This window comes from Calonectris borealis, chromosome 5 (assembly GCF_964195595.1).
Source record: "Calonectris borealis chromosome 5, bCalBor7.hap1.2, whole genome shotgun sequence".
NCBI classification, from domain to species: domain Eukaryota; kingdom Metazoa; phylum Chordata; class Aves; order Procellariiformes; family Procellariidae; genus Calonectris; species Calonectris borealis.
Genome location: NC_134316.1, coordinates 38,602,672 through 38,620,066, shown reverse-complemented (window position 1 = coordinate 38,620,066; position 17,395 = coordinate 38,602,672). Strand labels below are relative to the sequence as shown.

The following is a 17,395-nucleotide window of genomic DNA, read 5'->3' as shown; positions in this document are numbered from 1 at the left end:
TCTTCTCATACTAAATCCAAAAAAACCACAGCACTATACCAACTACTAGGAAGAAAATCAACTCTATCCCAGCTGAAACCAGGACACCTGTAAAAAGGACTAAAAAGAGTGTGTTACCTAGTAGTTAAATAATGAGATCAGAAGCCTTGCACTGCCTTTGGCCTGGGCAATATTACTGAAACTAGACGCTAGATGAGGTCTAAATTAAGCATCTGCTGACTGTGCAAGGTAGCTTCACCCAAAATCTACCGCCACTGTGTTACACAATGGCCGCATGGCCTCCTGTGCCTTTGTTTCTTAATCTGTAACATGCAGACAGAAGCACTCAGCCATCCAACGGGTGTATTGAGAGTTCATTGGCATTTCTGAAGACTGGATGGACAGTGCAGTATGAACAGAAACTAGCTGATATTGTTTCTTCCTTTTTTAGTGACATCCCTCTGCTGTTGGTATTGTGCTCTCACATTCCTGACTTAAGCTTGCTTGAGGGATTTGATTTCACTTGGACTAAAAATCTTTGTTTCCTTTCTCAGAGAGGATGCTGGAATACACCTTTAAGCACAGCAAATCTCATATGTCCAGAAACTCAAGGCTCCTGCAAACTGCTTCCATCTGACCTTCCTCATCTTTCTTAATATATTCAAACAAGGAAAGCGAGAACAGTTTAATACATGCATGTTTTGCACACCCTGCAGCCCCGTGCATTTTGTAGGCCAAACAGAGCATCCTCTGCCACAGCAAATGATTTTGCATAGATGAGAAGCTTTGGTTTATAGAAAAAACCTGCAACTAGATGCCCATGTGATTGCAGTTTTACAAGAAAAAGCAGAACTTCTGAGCTCTTGATAGTGAGGTATAGTCCCAAGCCTGGATACAGATTTCCACTCCAGGAACTAAACTCTATGTCTATGTGCCTTCTAGAGGCCTTGTGAATACATCATCTTTGTTTCATCATCTGTAAAACTGGGACTATAATACTCTCCTATAATAGAGGGGTTTAGAAAAGTTCATTTCTAGAAATTTTTACAAATGTTAAATATCAGTTGTTTCAATCTTGTTCCATTACAAAGAAGCCTGCAATTCTTCCATCCTCTGCTGTTAAAAAAGAGCTCTTCTCTTGCAGTCTTTGTATTAATTAAATTGTTTCATGACCTAACCTCCCTTACGGCTTTTTGCAGTTACAGAGTGGAGGAAGATGGGCATTTAGACAGCAGGTAACAATTTTGCGAGTAAAAGTGAGGGAATTGCTGAAAAAAGGTTTCCATATATAACTCTCCCCGTCTGTGCTCTCGGAGCAGCTCTGTCTGTAATAGCTCCTCTTTCACACTGTGTCTAGGACAGAACAACTCACATTCAAAAAGTATCAGCAGGCATGAAAAGCACACCCACACAAGTGTTAGGTGCTCAAGCACATTCCCTGTAGCTCTTGAATTTCCCTCTCTGCAGCAATAATTCAACTTGGTGATGACATTGTGAATAGATCAGGGGAAGAAAGACAATAATATCAATATCAGTATCAATATCAATATCAAGAACAGCAGGTAATACAAATGATGACATTAATGAGCATTTACATTAAAATGGCATGTGTCAGGTCTGGTTGATGGTTTTCCGTAAGGATGTCTGTGCTAGAGCATCTGCTGCGCAGGGCAGAGACCTTGAGGCAGGAGGATGGGGATATTCCTTGGGGAGTGGGGACTCAGGATGAGGGCAACGTACATCAGACAGTGCTCTGTATCCAGGAGGGCTGTGGGCAGCTGGGGAGCCCCACTGGCTGCTGTAGCCAGAACTGGGGTCTGAGCTTGGCTGGAGGCATGGGCTTGTCACGCCAGCTCTGTCCTTCATCAGTCCCCTCAAAAGTCACGCTTGGCCTACACATTATAGCTGCTCAGAGAGACAGCGGTTCCCTTCAACACACGTGCTCACACGTAGCTAATGGAACTGGGATTATTGCAGCGATTTGGAAAAGGAGGAAAATATATACTGCCAGACTGGATAAAACGTTAAGGCACTGTCGGCTTGATGCGGGCAGGGCTCCTGCCAGATGAAGCATTTGCACCTGGAAATCCACAGGGCAGAAGATTGGTGCTGGAGCATTTGTGTTGCCATCAGCAGGGCAGCAGCTCGCCCGCACGTACTCAGACTCCCAGGAGGCCAAGGCTCAGGGCTCCTCAAGGAGGTCAGTTTTTATATAGTAAAGCAAACAGTTTAGCTAATCAAGGATTTTTTTTTCTTTTCTTTTCTGAGGCTCTTGGCGGCCAGCCCTGTTACTTGCAATCTTTAATTTGTACTGTGGCTTCCTTTTCCCTGCTGCCTTCTCACTCACTCCAATTTTCCCACACACTTATTTCCTAACTCTACCTCTTATGGACGTCTTCATTTATTTCAGACCCAAATTTATCTCAATCCTACACAAAGCTGCTGTTACCTCACCATTTATTCCTGTAAGTGACGGACATCAGAAATTCATGAGCTTGAAAAGTTTATGGAAAAAAAAAAAGAGCCATTTTTTGTGTTGTAGAAAATAGTTGATGATAACTCAGGTACTTATAAAGTAACTTTATTTATATGCGCTTACAGAAATTGATTGTGGATCAATTTGGACCTTCTTTTTGGTTATACATCTGCCTGAGTCTCAAAATCAGGGTTTCAATTTTTTTAAAGGATCTGTGTATGTCCATGGTAGGGGTGGGCTGCAAGCTACACACACAACTCACAAACTGGCCAAGAAAAAGCCTGTTATCATATAGCTTCCACTATAAGGGAGCAGATTCTGATGAAACAAAGTCACATTTTGGCAGATTCTCCCTCTCACTTCCATGCTGCTAAGAAAAAAACAGAAGAGAGAAAGGCATTTTTTCTGGTTAGCTCAGCTACACAGTCCACAGCACTTACTCTCTGTAATTTGTGTAGAGAAATTGATGAAGGCAACATGCAAATAAACATCTCAACTAAAACCATAGCAAAATCCCAGTAAAAATACACAGCTATCTAGTCCTCACTTGTCAACACGGCAGAGGCTGGCTTGCTCAAGGGCTGATAATAAGAGGCGTAGGAACATGGGTGGGCATTGACCCACCTGACACCAGGTTCTGCCTCATGAAATCACCTTTAAATAGTCTTTTCTGAAAAGCTGCACAGAACCCAAAGTGTTCCTTCAGTCCGCACGCACTCTTAAGAGCTGCAAAACACCACCATCCTGTAACAAATGCACAGCCTCCTACTGCACATGTAGATCCACCTGATCTCATCTCAGTCAAGTACATACTTCTCCTCCTTCCCTGTGGTTATTTCCAAACCCATTTCTACAGAACTCCTCTGCTTCTGGATCAGCCCAAATTGGCAGGGCAGCACTTTCCAAGCCGTGAAGCAAGCTGTGAACAGCTAACAAAGCCTGACACACATTCCACATATTTTCACTATAACTGTTCCTCACAGCCACTTACATGCAGGCACAGAAGGGTTTTAATGAATTGCAGCGAGGCAGGGGCTAAAAGCACTGAGAGGCACTGAGCTAGCAGGCAGCGGATGGCCCGTGTGCAGGCCTTCTGCAGGGCGGCAGGTCACAGCCCACGCCCAGCAGACAGGACACAACGTGCTGTTGTTCTCTGGCGGCCCCCGCAAAGAAGTCCCTCAGATTGAAAAGAGTACAGGTTAGGAAGCTGATCCTGCCAAGATGTGCACTGCACACGCTCTGTGAGGCAGTCGGTCCAATACTTCTCATTAATTTCAGAATACACCACCGAAGAAAACACAGCTCTTTATAAGGTGGGACACATTTTAAAAGAACAGTTGGTGCAGATTCAACTGGTATAAAGCTGCATAGCTCTATTAAATACCAGGGGGTGTTGCTGATTTATACCAGCTGAGAAGTTGGCTAATATTCTTTTGGAGCTACCACCTCTCCCATTCGTAATTGCCAGTAGAAACGCTGGGAAATGCAAGAAGAAATGAAAAATGGAGCACATTTATGTGAAAAAGCTTCGATGCAAAACAAATGTCTGCTCACTGCACAAAAGCTGAAATAATACAGCCGTTATTGGAACTGTGCTACAATAAAACAAGCTGGATGAGTCAACCAGCAGTGCATCTAATCTCCACTGGCTGCCTTTCCGGTCCCCAAGCTCCCCATCTATTTTTATCTCTTCTTTTTTTAATATACTTTTTGGTTTACAAGCAATAAATCTACAGATCTTGGGTCCCCTGTGTGCACTCTTGCCGGCAGGCCACTCAGCATTTAGGATGTTACCCAGACCATTTCAGCTATTACACCACAGAACATGGAGGCTAGGATTCAGGTTCAAGAAACGCGGTGTCCCAGAGAGCACGGCAGAGGCTACTAAGAGCATGGGGCATGGCAAAGTTTTCTGCACTGAAGGCAAGTCAGCACCATGCAGGAGCAGTGTGGTACACTCTTCAGGTGCCAGAGAGTTAGCATGGAAGTTAGCAGCAATTTGCTCCTGGTGCGCAGCATTGCCCGGTGAAGCGGGGCAAGGGCCGCAGCTGCAAGATTGCAGGATAGCTTTGGGAGCCCAGCCATGCCATTGCCGTTTGTGGGAGCACAGCAAAACGTGCTCGATTGATAGATGTGCATCAGTGCAGATGCCTAAGGAGCTTTGGGATGGGCTTGCTTCCCAACTTGCAGAAACACACAGTTTTGGGCCAGTGCTCTATCCAAGCTCCATGACGCAGCATAGGGCACATACAGAGTAACGTGTGATGTGCTCGATGGTCATGCAATCACTAGTGGAAGAGCTAATACTAAAATGACACCTGGCAGGCAGAGTCTGCTGCTGTGCCTATACAAAACCAATGCCATTACCTTTTTTCCATGGGTGGGGAGATTTTTAGTTAAACTAAATGCACCTGGTCCACCTTAGGACTTTATATGTTACCCATTACAGAGTGTAATATTTGGAAGTTGAGAAAAAGACAATCCTGATTTCAGAATCACTGGGCAGGTGACGGGAACTGCTTTCATGATGCGAGGTTTCACGTTGTTTGCTGGCTGGGTGTGGTAGCACTCTCTTGAGAAAAGTGTGGGTGAAATTTTGGAATCACAATACTCCTGCTTCATTTTTCTCTGGTAACCAAATTAAGGTCCTAGCAATAGAGCCATTATTTTTCTAATTTTTCTCTGTTCTCTTTAATGGTTTCATTACAAACACATACAACTAGTCACCTCGAGCTCATACATGCTGGGAAACATCTGTTAATTGAATATTAAGATAGCCAGAATGTTATAATGGATAGAAACTACTGGGATATGATGCTAGCACACAGCCTTCCCTTTCATTCCAAGAGTACGTGCTTCAGGGAGCAAGGGAGAAGAGTATATGAATTTAATTTCAGACATTCACTTTTTAGGTGCCCCCGAGGGACATACCCATTTCCTATATAAGGTTTGGTCTGTTTGCAATTAAGCTCTCTTCTTTGCATATTTCCGGATAGATTAAAAATAGCAAAATCAGCTTATTCTTAGACTTCTGGAGATAAACAAAGCCATTGCTTCCAGGGGTTTTAAAGCACTGATCAGGCTTATAGATCTTGAAGGCAGAATTTGTTCATGAATTTTTTATGCTGGATAAACAAGAATTTCCAAAGATAAGAGAAAAGGTAGGAGCAGATTTCTAGAACTGGAGACCTTTTAAAGCAATTAACTTTTGCAGCCTTAATTTTTTAATAAAACTAAATGTTGATAAAAAGTTAAGTTGAATACTCTTTATACACAAAGCTCAAGACCAGTTCAAACATCTCCCACTACTCTCACAACCAATGGATCAATTCCAGAGCTGAGAGACTTGCTGAGCTCCCATTACAGTTCTCCTCTTAGCCTTTTTCTGTTGGGATTACCATCATCAATCCATTTAATCCAAAATATAAAGCTGGTTTTTGTGATGCAGCCATCCATTCTCAAGGACCTTGACAGAAACAACTCATTTATAACGGTGCCTAAATTGCTATCAGATGGGAATGATTCCCATACATCCCTAACAGCCTGAGGTTGAATACACGATAGTGATCTGCATCTGATCATTTCTTCCCTGCTGTTCCTGAGGTCTCCACTCATTTGCAAAAGTTACCTGGAACAGGGGCCATTTTCCGAAGGAGTGCCTGGCCACTATGTTGTGAATTTAAGTCTCCCAACAATGTTTTTGCTGTTTTCATTTATCTTTGCAGACTCCTTAGAAGTCAGTGGACCCTGAGGGATCCATAGACAACAGGATGAAAATCACTGATATAGTGGTTTTAATGTTAGTTATTCACTCTCTCTTATGCTGAAAACTGAAGTAGGATTTAACCAGATATAACCAAAATTATTTGTTAGCTTTCCTAAAGTCCGGAAAACCCTTAGGACTACATTCAGCTCAGTAGTGGAAATAACTCCCACTGGCTCCCTACAAATTATGCTAATTTCTTCTGGATTTTAATTTTACTAGTAGGCTGGATGAAAGACTTGGATCAGCATTGGACTCTTAACCTTGAAAATTCAATCATGGCATACATGCACCTCATAAGTATAATTTCTAATTCTGGTTGTGTTTGAGATTCCTTATCTGAAAATCAAATAATCTGATTATCTGATTACTTCCCTACAACTGAATCTCGATGCACTTTTAGTGCTTCTTGCATTGAGAACAGACATGGATAATAACCAGTGAGAAAGGCTGTGATTCCACAACAGTATAATCTGACCTAAACTGTGGCTGCAGCAGCTCTGCCTCCTATAGCCCCTGATCACATCTTCTTCCTTGTACCTGCACTGGTGCTCATCTGGCCTTGCAATAAATTGGTCCAGGAGAGGGTGAAAACGAATTTTTTTGTAGTGTTAATTTTCAGCCAGTTTAGCTGCCTGAGCTCTGCTATTCCAGGGTCAGCTAAACACTATGGCTTGTGTTGAGGAAACACAGGAGCATGGATGGGCAACAGCAGCCCTGATTTAGGTTGGCTGGAATGGATGTGGAACTGTACTCTAACTACAGCTATCTGTGGGCAATGTCTGTTAAAAACATATGGGGATGACTTACGAAAAGCTGCTTTCAGCTTCAATTCTTTAAAGAGTCAATTTTCAAAGCACAACTTCCAGATCAGTAGTCAGTACAAGTCATTGCAAAATTCATGGGATATTTTTAGAGCCTCAGGTAAGGGGGTTGACTGATGAAAGATTTGACAGTATGGCTGAGTAAATTGCAAGGAGATTCTGGCAGATTTTTAGGACTAGAAACAAGGATCTAGGCACCAGTAGATTCAGGAGAGTGTGGACTAGGTACCGGCTTGATAGAGCACAAGGACTGGAATAACAAGTATACTGCAAGTTAGGAGCAGGGCACATTAATAGCAGAGCTGAGAACCCCAGACTATAAGAGCAAGACCAGCTAGGTCTGAGATTTGGTGGAATTACACCGTGGATGCTGCATAGAGCCTGTCCAGACAACGCCTGGCTCTTATGTGCCTGCTAGGCCCTCACTTTCAGCGTGCTGCATTGCCCCAGCAAAATGCAGAATGATATTGAAACGGACGATTCAGGAGGGCGAGAAGATTACACCACCACAATATCCATGCAAACAAATGGACACAGTTACTGTTGAGTAGTACATCCCTTGGAAAATTTACACGGCCATTAGTAGAGGGGAGGAAAAATACACAGTTAAGCAAGATACAAACGAAGTGGCGTACACCACCAGGTTGTACTTTGTTCCTCTGCTGTGCAAAATGGTATAACGGCATGGGAAAGACTGGTGGCCCATTCCGTACCTCCTGTGATGGCAGGAGGATTCTTCCCTACCACGCTTGATTCCTAGGGCTGTACAAAGAGCAGCACTCAATGCCATAGTCCTTACGGACACAAGCAGCCTTGAAGAAGTCAACAGGACTGTTCAGCAGGGCTGTTTATAAGAACTCATGTTGCAAAAACAGCCCCTTATTTTGGTAGAGAGAAGCATAGTAACAAGTCCTATTGTTCTAGCAATATAGACACTACTCCTGAGGATCTAATGAAGGCTCAAGAGTCATGAACAGACCTTACAAAATAATAAGGACTTTTGTAAAAGCAGGACAAAATGTGTTAAGGTGTTTTTAAAATACTCTTTGAAATGAAAGTGCTCTTGATCCTCTTTGGCTCTCAGCAACGTTAAGGACATGGGGATCTTTCTGGCACCACGGCCTCTAAAGAGTCAACTCTCTGAGCTCCAAAATGTGCTCCTGCACATTTCCAGGACATTTGTTGAAAAAAAATATCCCAAACAACAGAATAACCTTCTGTCCATCAAGCAAGATTTCACAACAATTACTGTACCAGGCACAGAGAACTCTGCCTGCCTGGCCCTCAGCCACACCACGGGCGGCAAACTTTCTAACTCTCACAAACTAATTAGGCTCATGTCAGGTATGTGACTGAGAGAACTCCGGGGAGGGTGGAGGGTGAAGCAGGAAGAGGTGCTGATGATTCAACCAGGGATCATCTTGAAAACATTTCTTAAGTTGTTTCTTCAGAAATAAGTTTTGGATGTGAAATGAAAGCGATCTTATTTCTAAGAGTACAGAAAGGGAAAACTTTCTGGTAGAAAAATGAAAGTGGGAAGGACTCTTTATTTAGGAAGTAGAGAAGCAACTGATTCATTCGTCGTAAATTTTATGATGACAGTTTATAGTGTCTAACAGTGGAGTGGGACAGGTGACAAGAAGGCAAAAACACTTCCAGTTGCTATTATCAGCTCTCAAGACAATCTTTCTTTCTAGTAAGAAACTAGAGCTGCAAGTGAAATAATTTTGAAATTTCAGCACAGCTTCCTGCACGCAAAAAGACAGCACAGGAGTGACTTCAATCAATGTCTGCACATGCAATCAGTGGAATGAAAAAGACTCATTGCTGGGTTTTGTATTAGATACTCCAAACCTTCAGTAGTATACCCCTAGGGCTACGCAGTGCTGCTTTGTGCCATTCTGTACTGTGAGGAGTGGCTGAAGTTTAACACCTTTCCCCCAAAGCCATAAAATTACAAGCTAAGGTTCACAGCAGCCACAAGCAATATGAGTTCTGTCCCATCCCAACACTGCATCTGGCTCCTCAGAAAGGCTGCTGCCAAGTTAAAGCAATGCAATGCCAAAGTATTCTCATATTCTCCATTTCTTGACATCTTCAAATCACAGCTTCGTGGGAATTCCCTTGGTCAAGTGTAAGGCATTATGCTTAAGGCAGAGTGACCAGAGAAGAGCCTGTGGTCAGCGTTACGCAGGTCATCCTTGGTTCTGTAGTGGGTCTTTTGGATAATGTGACTCTACAATCAGCAGATGCAAAAAATGTCCAAGTGAACAAGCTACTATCTGGATAGTGCTCATCAGCTTTCAGCTCCAGCGTTTAGTTGACGGTGTCTCAGCTCTGTTTGCTATGTGACACGTAGCTGTAATGACTGGTGGAAGCAACAACAGAAGCAACATGGCAGAGCTGTGATGGTGAGAGATGGATGTGAACTTCAGAGGATCAGGTATGTCTCATTCCACCTCTGAGTCCTTCAGACACGTCAATATAAGCGTGTAGGATCTCCTATTAGGTTTGCATTGAACATCAGAAAAAACTTCACTGGGAGAGTAGTACAGTACTGGAATGGGTTACCCAGAGAGGTTGTGCAATCTCCATCCTTGGATGTTTTCATGACTTGGCTAGACAAAGTCACAGCTGACCTGTTAAATGCTGGCAACAGTTCTGCTTTGAGCAGGATGTTGGACGAAAGACCTCCAGAGGTCCCTTCTAACCAACATTTCTATGATGCTATGTGCCTCTCAGATCCCAGAGTTGAGCTGACAAGCCATGTTTTGGAAGGACTCTATAGGGCGAGAGGCCATGGCTGGTAACATCTACCAAGCCTGGAATGGTTGGAATGGTTTATGTGGAGCAAACTAAGTGTCTGAGTGGCGGTCTGCCACACCTACGTTTAACACCTCCTCTTGAATAAAGACTGAATGGCAGAGATATTGTGAAATACTGCTTATGAGGTAGCAGTACTTATGTATCGGTGATGCTGCTTAATTCCCTCACGCACCCAAGGCTTCAGCAAATAAAAGGTGTTAGCCTCCTGCAGTGCTCCTGTGACACTCTTCTGTAGCAGTGGTGAGAGCAATACTGCTAGCATGTGTTACCGGCATGCTGAGGCGTTGCTCAAAGAAGGCAGGCTTATGGCTGAGTTACAGGCTGGCATATACCTTAACTCTTTGTTTCCTGGTTTTAAGACAATTATATTCAGCTGCTTCCCACATTAAAGGGACCAGAACAGACTGCATTCTTGCCACCATATAGAAAGACAGATCCCAGACTGGACTGGCTGCAGGAACATGCTGGAGTCATGCAAAAGCTGATAGTTTGGTGAGGACACTTCTATTCAGGGTGAAAGACATAGTAGAAATACGCACAGAACAGACAAAATCCTTTCCACAAAAACACCCTTTGCACAGTTCTGCCACACTTCATTCATCCATAGCTCTTTGCTGGTTCGTTCCTGGCACACCCATTTCTCCCCCCCCATGCAGAGCCAGCGTGCACACTGCTGCAACACCCTCAGTACATTCCCCTCTTTCAGCACAGAGATGTCAAGCAGAGGTGACGGGACCAGAGAAGTGCATATACTAGTTAGACGTAGGGAGAGCCAGGCGAGTGCTGGCTCCAGCAAGATGAGATGTGAACATGTCTCTGAACAAATTATGTTCCCTAAAAACTGCCAGGAGTATGGCTCAACTCACAGTGAACAAATGGAGCTCAATCTAATGACCACAGCGTATCACTTGGAGCTACCAATGTGCTATAGAAAATATTTTCCTTGAACAGAGCCCTAACCATGATGTACGTCAGTGTGACTGATACGGACTTGCAAATGACTACAAATAACATTTCAGAGACTATTTTCTCTTGTTTATTAGCTTGAATAAATATTGAGCAGCTGAGAATGCTTTGGTGAGAGTCTGAATCTTAACATGAGACCTTACATAGGCACAGAAAAATATTTAAAGAATGAGATAATTTTGGAAAATGCTGTGATGTTTTTAACGGGGGCTGTTTCTCAGGAACTTTTTGCTGACACAACCCTAGTACCAGGACTACGAATGCTTCTTGGGACCTCCATGAAGCATGAACCAACTTCATCATGCTCTTAAGCTGGCAAGGATGTTTTAGAGTACTTAGGGCAGTAGATTGTGTGCTCTGCTATACACAATTGTTATATTTATCTCCAACACAACATATGTTTGATAGCCATAAATATATTCATCTCCATTTTCTCCACAGAGAAGCCTAAATATATTTAATGGAGCCCTAAACAATGAAACTATGATGGCAGTTAAATCATAACCACACAAAACAGCAGGATGTATGCTCAAAAGGATTCTTCATGTCAACTCAATAGAGACTAAAAGCTTCTCACACCCTACAAATACAAATAAAGATCTTTATCTACTTCCTAATAATGCATAAGGATAAACTCCATCCAGTCTTGCATATATGTGTGTAAGAAACCTCTCGATACAGCTCCTATGCAAGTGACTAGCTTCAACTAGTCTTACGCACTCCTGTTTGGCTTCCTCCAAAATTGTCCATTCCATATTAATTCCTGGCTGCCAAATCACATTAATTCCATAGTTGTATCCCTGTCATAAGCCATTAGTTCCACACTCTTACTACACATAATACATACATTCCACATTCTTTTCCTTAATATGCAAATCTTTCCAACCATGGTCCCCTTTGTTTTGGTGCCTCTCAACCCACCAGCATATGCAGGAGGGCTCACAAACTGATCCTCTGGGATATACTCAAACATGACCAATATGTAATTTGTGATTCCTATGTGATAGGAGAGATTTTGAGGTTCCCTCCCAAACCTCAAATTGCTTAAGTATTGCCCAGATTCCTGACCCCTTTCATCTGCACCAAGCGGTTTACACTGGTCATTATGAATTTCTTTTCAAGGCTCCTAAACAAGAACTGACTTTGTTTACAGTAAAAACTTTTCCACTGACCCAAAGCATTATTCTAAGACAAAACAGAGGCTTAGGTGAACAACCACATCACTACCACCATCTCCTGCTGTCAGAATCTCATCACGACCTTATTGGACTCATGGCTATGCCTTGCATTCAATCATCAGCAACAGTTAGAAATACTTGTTTTAGGAAGAGAATCTCCTTCTTTTCACATAAGTTGTCAGTTCCAGTGGTTCCTGCCTTCCTCTCCTCCAAAACGTTTCCCTTCAAAATCAGCAGATGGAACCTACTTCACAGTCATCTGGACATTTTATTTGGTCCAAAACGTAGCAGAATAGACAAAGTGACATTGTGCCCCAACAAAATTCAGGATGTTTCACTTGCTCCAGCAAATTCTCTTATGCCATGAGGTTGTGGTACCCAAGACCTATACTCCGATTCATTTACACAACTGTAGTCAATAGACACTTGGAGCTGGCAAAGCCCATGATAAAACTTAAGTTCTGGACTCTATTACAACTTCAGCCCTGGGGTGTGAAGCCAGATTTTGCCATTTGGAGGGCATAATGTACAACACAATTCTTCCTGCAATTCCTCCTATTCTCCCAATTGCAATGGCTGGCACCGTCTCTCTTTGAGCAGGGAGATGGCTGAAGAGCAGCTGAGGACTTGGTCTTACCAGCCAGATTTATCACTATTCTTAATTTGCACACATGCTACAGTGACGTATGCATTACATATGCTTAGACTGCATGGCTGAATGCTCATGTTATATCAAGCTGCGGATGATTTTACAGCTGGCTCTGCTCCTTGAGCAGTGGGAGCAGCTCTTGTGCATTTCTGAAAGGCAGACTATAGCTGAGCAGCTGGAGCTGTAATTCTCCAGCCTGATCTCTCCCCCGTCCCAACTACCGTGACTCCCCCATGCGCCGACATTCTTTGCTGCTTTGTTTATGCTGTAGAAAACATCTGTGAGGGTATACGGCCAAGGTGAAAGATTTTGGCAAACAGTTATTTTTCATAGCTCAGCTTAAAGGGAAAATATGAAGACTGCCCCTCCTCCTCAGAGAAGGGGAAGGGTGCGGTTGAGAAATGAGATCCGACTGCAGCCGGGCCAAATAGCAGACTAGCTGTCCCACTAGCCCCTTTAAAGGAAAAGAGAATTGTTTTTTTCAGTAGAATGAACCATGTTGCAGAAGAGGAAAGGTTTAACTGAGAGAAACTGGATCAATTTTTAGAGAAGCCATTTAGATAATTGTATCAGGAAAATCTTCAAGATGTTGGGACGTGTTAGGTTGAGCATAGTATTTCAAGAGAATGCATAAATCATGCTGCAGAAATCATTTAAAACCAGGCTGACATAACAATAAAAATCTGTAATAGAGAACACCCCCACACTACTAGGAGATGGACTCAATTACACTGCAGGTCTTTTTCAATGTTTAACTTCTATGACTCCTTATAGAATTGGGGCCCTGTAAGGGGAAAGAGAAAAAGGTTCTCTATTACCTTTGTTGATTAACAGATCGACTTTCTCAAGCATTAGAATACTTTATAGGCCTACAAAGTATAGGTCGTAGGTAGAGAATTGCAGATTTCCCTGACAAGCCACATTTATTACTGACGTTCTGCAGCGGAGCAGAGAAGCCGATGGCAGCAAACGCCACTTACAACTGCCTTTCTCAGATCAGCTCTGGAAGAAAAGGAAGGAGAGATGAAAATTCCTGCTGGGAAGTGAAGGACTCGGGGGATGACAGGGAGATTCCAGATTTGCTTTAAGGATCTGCAAACAGGCAGGCACCACTTCATTCCTCCCTGAATTGCAGCAGGTGAAACAGCAAAACCGCTTACAAAACACAGGGAAGCTTAGGATAGGAGATGAGGAATGGTGTGTTATTGTTTAACAGGAAATCGGGGCAAAAAAGTCAGGAATCACTCAGAAGCACTGTGCTGCAAAGATAAATGAAAAGGTCCGCCTGGAACTGAAGTCCAGCTCAGTCCCCAGTCACACTCAGGACATCCCCCTCTCTTGCCATGAAGCCAGTCACTGTTCACATACAAGGAAGCTCAGCTGCTGCCAGATACACCCCACTGGGATGTAGCAGCTACATCACCGCCAGGTTAGAGACAAACAAAGCTATCTTAAACCTCTGAGCTGAAAGAAGACACAGGCTGAGTACTCGGGATCCATCTATGATCTGTCATGAGCAGTTGCACAGCTGACCGGCGAGAGAGAGCACTGCCGGCGGGGGCATGCAGCCATGCGAGCACCCACTGCCTGTTCCACTCCCCTTTGCCGCTGTCTGCCCTTTGCCCAGATCTAGCTAGGCTCCAAATTAATTTTACAACCTGGAATGCTGCTAACACAACCAAATTATGAACGAAAAGCTCATCTTGAGGGAAGGCAAAAATCAGCTCCCTTTTCTGTCTCACAGCTGTCCCCTCCTCCTCACCATGTGTTCCCGAAACCTGGGGCTGTTCCAAGCACTAAATGCACTGGAAAGTGTATCCTTGGGCCAGCTGTGATCTGATCATGGCGCGTTGGCTGCGGGTGAATCAGAAACCAACCGATAGGCCCAGGAACAATGTGGCCCCTTGTTAGGCTCCCAGAACGGCCATCACCTTCAGCCCCCCCGCCCCTTCCTCAGCCAGCCTTCAGGAGAGCCAGATGCCAGGAGGGCTTCTGTAACATGCCCTGCGTGATCCTTTCCCACCAACCCTGTGCTGAACTGCAGCTATTTTCTGTTTTGAATGACACGCTCCTTGTGTTGTGAGAGACTTTGGGTGGGGGTTGCTGCAGCCTCTTTGGAAGTGAATGCACAGCAAGCCACGGGCTGATACTAATATTTATGTGCAAGCTGCTACAGGGCAGCCCCAGCAGCAGCACCTGGGACCATGGTTCCTCTGGAATCCCAAGGGCTGGAAACCTCCTGGGAAGCTGCTTCTCATCAGCCCCACAGAGCACTCCATGCATTGCACAGATCCGTCCCAGGAACCAGATTTTATCTGGCCTCATATCTTTGCCGATGTTTTGTAGGCTTCTTACGTTTATGACATTAAGTAAGCATTATGGAAATTAAGCAATGGCACAGAGCCAGAGCCCTCCGTTTTTCCCAGCCCATCTCACAGCTAGCTAGGCTGTTGCAATTCTCAGGAGCAGATGCTGCAGGAAGGGGGTTAGTGGTGGGACAGGGCTTGGTCTTCTCCCAGGCAGTATTCTGAGGGGGAACAGAGCGCTGTCCAGAGGGAGAAGAGGCCATGGCCAACACAGATTTGAGGCAGTTTACAAAAGACTGCAGAGAAATTTAATACGGGTGCATTAACCAAGTCTCAAAACTAATAGTTCTTTGCATTTGTATTAAAGTAGTGTGCCAAAGCCCCAATCAGGATTACCCACTGTGTTTGGCGGTACAGCCCCATCTTCAGGGTAAATATGTTCTGCCAATCAATTCCCACTGCAATTTTGATTAGACACAACATTTTCCTTGCTTCCTACCCTAAACAGCTGCCATGTTGTACCACAGCTGCATTTCAATAGTGGATAAAGGATCCAAATACACTGGTTCTAGCAAATTTCAGCATAAATATGGATCTTAAATTGGGATCCTTCCAATTAAAAAAATACTGCACTAGTGCGAGGCACTATTAATTGTTGATAAATCAAAACTACAGATTTGTTCTATGCCTATTGCTAGTCCAAATTGCTTTATAAGCTAGGAATATTACATACCCTATATAAGAACTACTTGATCATTACCAAAACAGTCACTTGCTTGGTAGGCAGCTCTTATGAGGATACTAGCACTAGCTCACAAAAGAAATAGAGCAGAAAGTTAATTTTCCTGAAAATGAGTGTTGCTTTGGATAGCTGTAATAAGTTTCTAATCACGTCCAAACTGACTCTGCAGCTGTGGCTCAAATGTGTATATACTTTTCCACTCTACTGACTTTTGCTGTGGAACTTTCACATTTTGAGCTGAAACATCCCTGAAGCTGGCCCTGATATTCCAGTGTACTCCAGTTGCACCAGAAGTGAAATTTGCATGGCTAGATCAGACTGTAAAACTTGAGACCTAAATAATTAAAACGCACAGTGAGATGTGTGCAGAGATGAAATCTTTTATGAAACATGTAAGTCAGCAAGAACCATATATTGGGCCATCACAACAATGATTACGGGTTACAGCAATTGAGTATAAAGCTGGCAAAAATTTAACATGAGTAAGTTTTACTAAAACTTAATCTCCATTCTACAAAGAGAACTATCAAGATTTTCTTGATGCATTGAACTCAATAAATTTGCTTTGAATAGTTGAATGTGTGTGACAGAGAGAGAGAGAGAGAATTAGGCTGGAATGCTGTAGGGATGTAAGCCAAGCTCTCAGCATCTGGAAAGCAGAAAGCAAAACTATATTTAGTGCACAATGACTTGCAATAATTTGTGAGGGGGGAAAAGAAAGGAACAAAAAAGAGCAAGGAAAAAGAACAAAACTTAAGTTGCCAGTGTTAGGCAATTAAATAAATTATAAAGAAAAAAGAACAATCAGGCTGCGAGAAGGATAAATGAAACCCTGGGGTATATGTTATTATAAGAGCTGCTACAAGCAGAAATGCTCTATAGAGTTAGCAGACATATTTATAAACATGCTACAGATAATACATACTTCAGTATAAATACCACCTCAAAGAATTTCTGGCACAGAACAGTTCGGGCATTGACCTCTGCTGTACATTCATTTCCTTTATGTGGCTGAAATGGCCTAAATATGTTGTTAGGCATGGGAAACTTTTTCCATAAGGTAACTGCATCTGCAAGGGTACTCCATAGTTTAACTGTACTCGGTTATAAACGTGTTACGAACTCTTTGCAAAGCATGTGTAGGTTACCGTGCACTGTAAACAGAACAAGCACCAAGTAAAAGGCTACCTTTTATAGATGCGGTAGACTCAAAATTAAAATGGTGTAACACTTTCTAAATTCCTTAACGCCATTATAAAAACAAGGTGTTGAACAATCAAGTTCCCCTTCCATCGCTTACAGAGTTTTTTTTCTGCCCTTCACTTGATTTAAACATTTCATCAGCTCTTCAGTGTCACTCTTGTTTCCAGGCAGTTTCTCAGACCTGAGATCCCAGGATGCCAGAGCCTCCATCTTCAGCACTTTAAAGGACAGCTCAAATAACAAATGAAACCTATTTTCATTAAAGCTGGGGCGCTGATCTCAGGCACACGGATGCTGTTTAAAGGATAACTAAGATGAAAGTAAACAGTATTACTGACAAAACAGTAGAAAGACGGTCATATCCATAAATGCCAAAGTATTTTCTGGTGTTCAAATTAATCTAGCTTTCAGCTTCTAGGTAGCAGCATGCTGCCAAGAAATTCAAAAGTGAGCAGAAAGTGTTACGTCTGCATAGGCACCAAG

General features: G+C 43.2%; 1 protein-coding gene across 7 annotated transcripts in view; it reads right to left on the bottom strand.

The window, feature by feature from the left end:
• The window catches only part of RAD51B (RAD51 paralog B), a 414,790-nt gene that overhangs the window by 30,334 nt on the left and 367,061 nt on the right, over window positions 1-17,395 (bottom strand). The window lies entirely within an intron of this gene.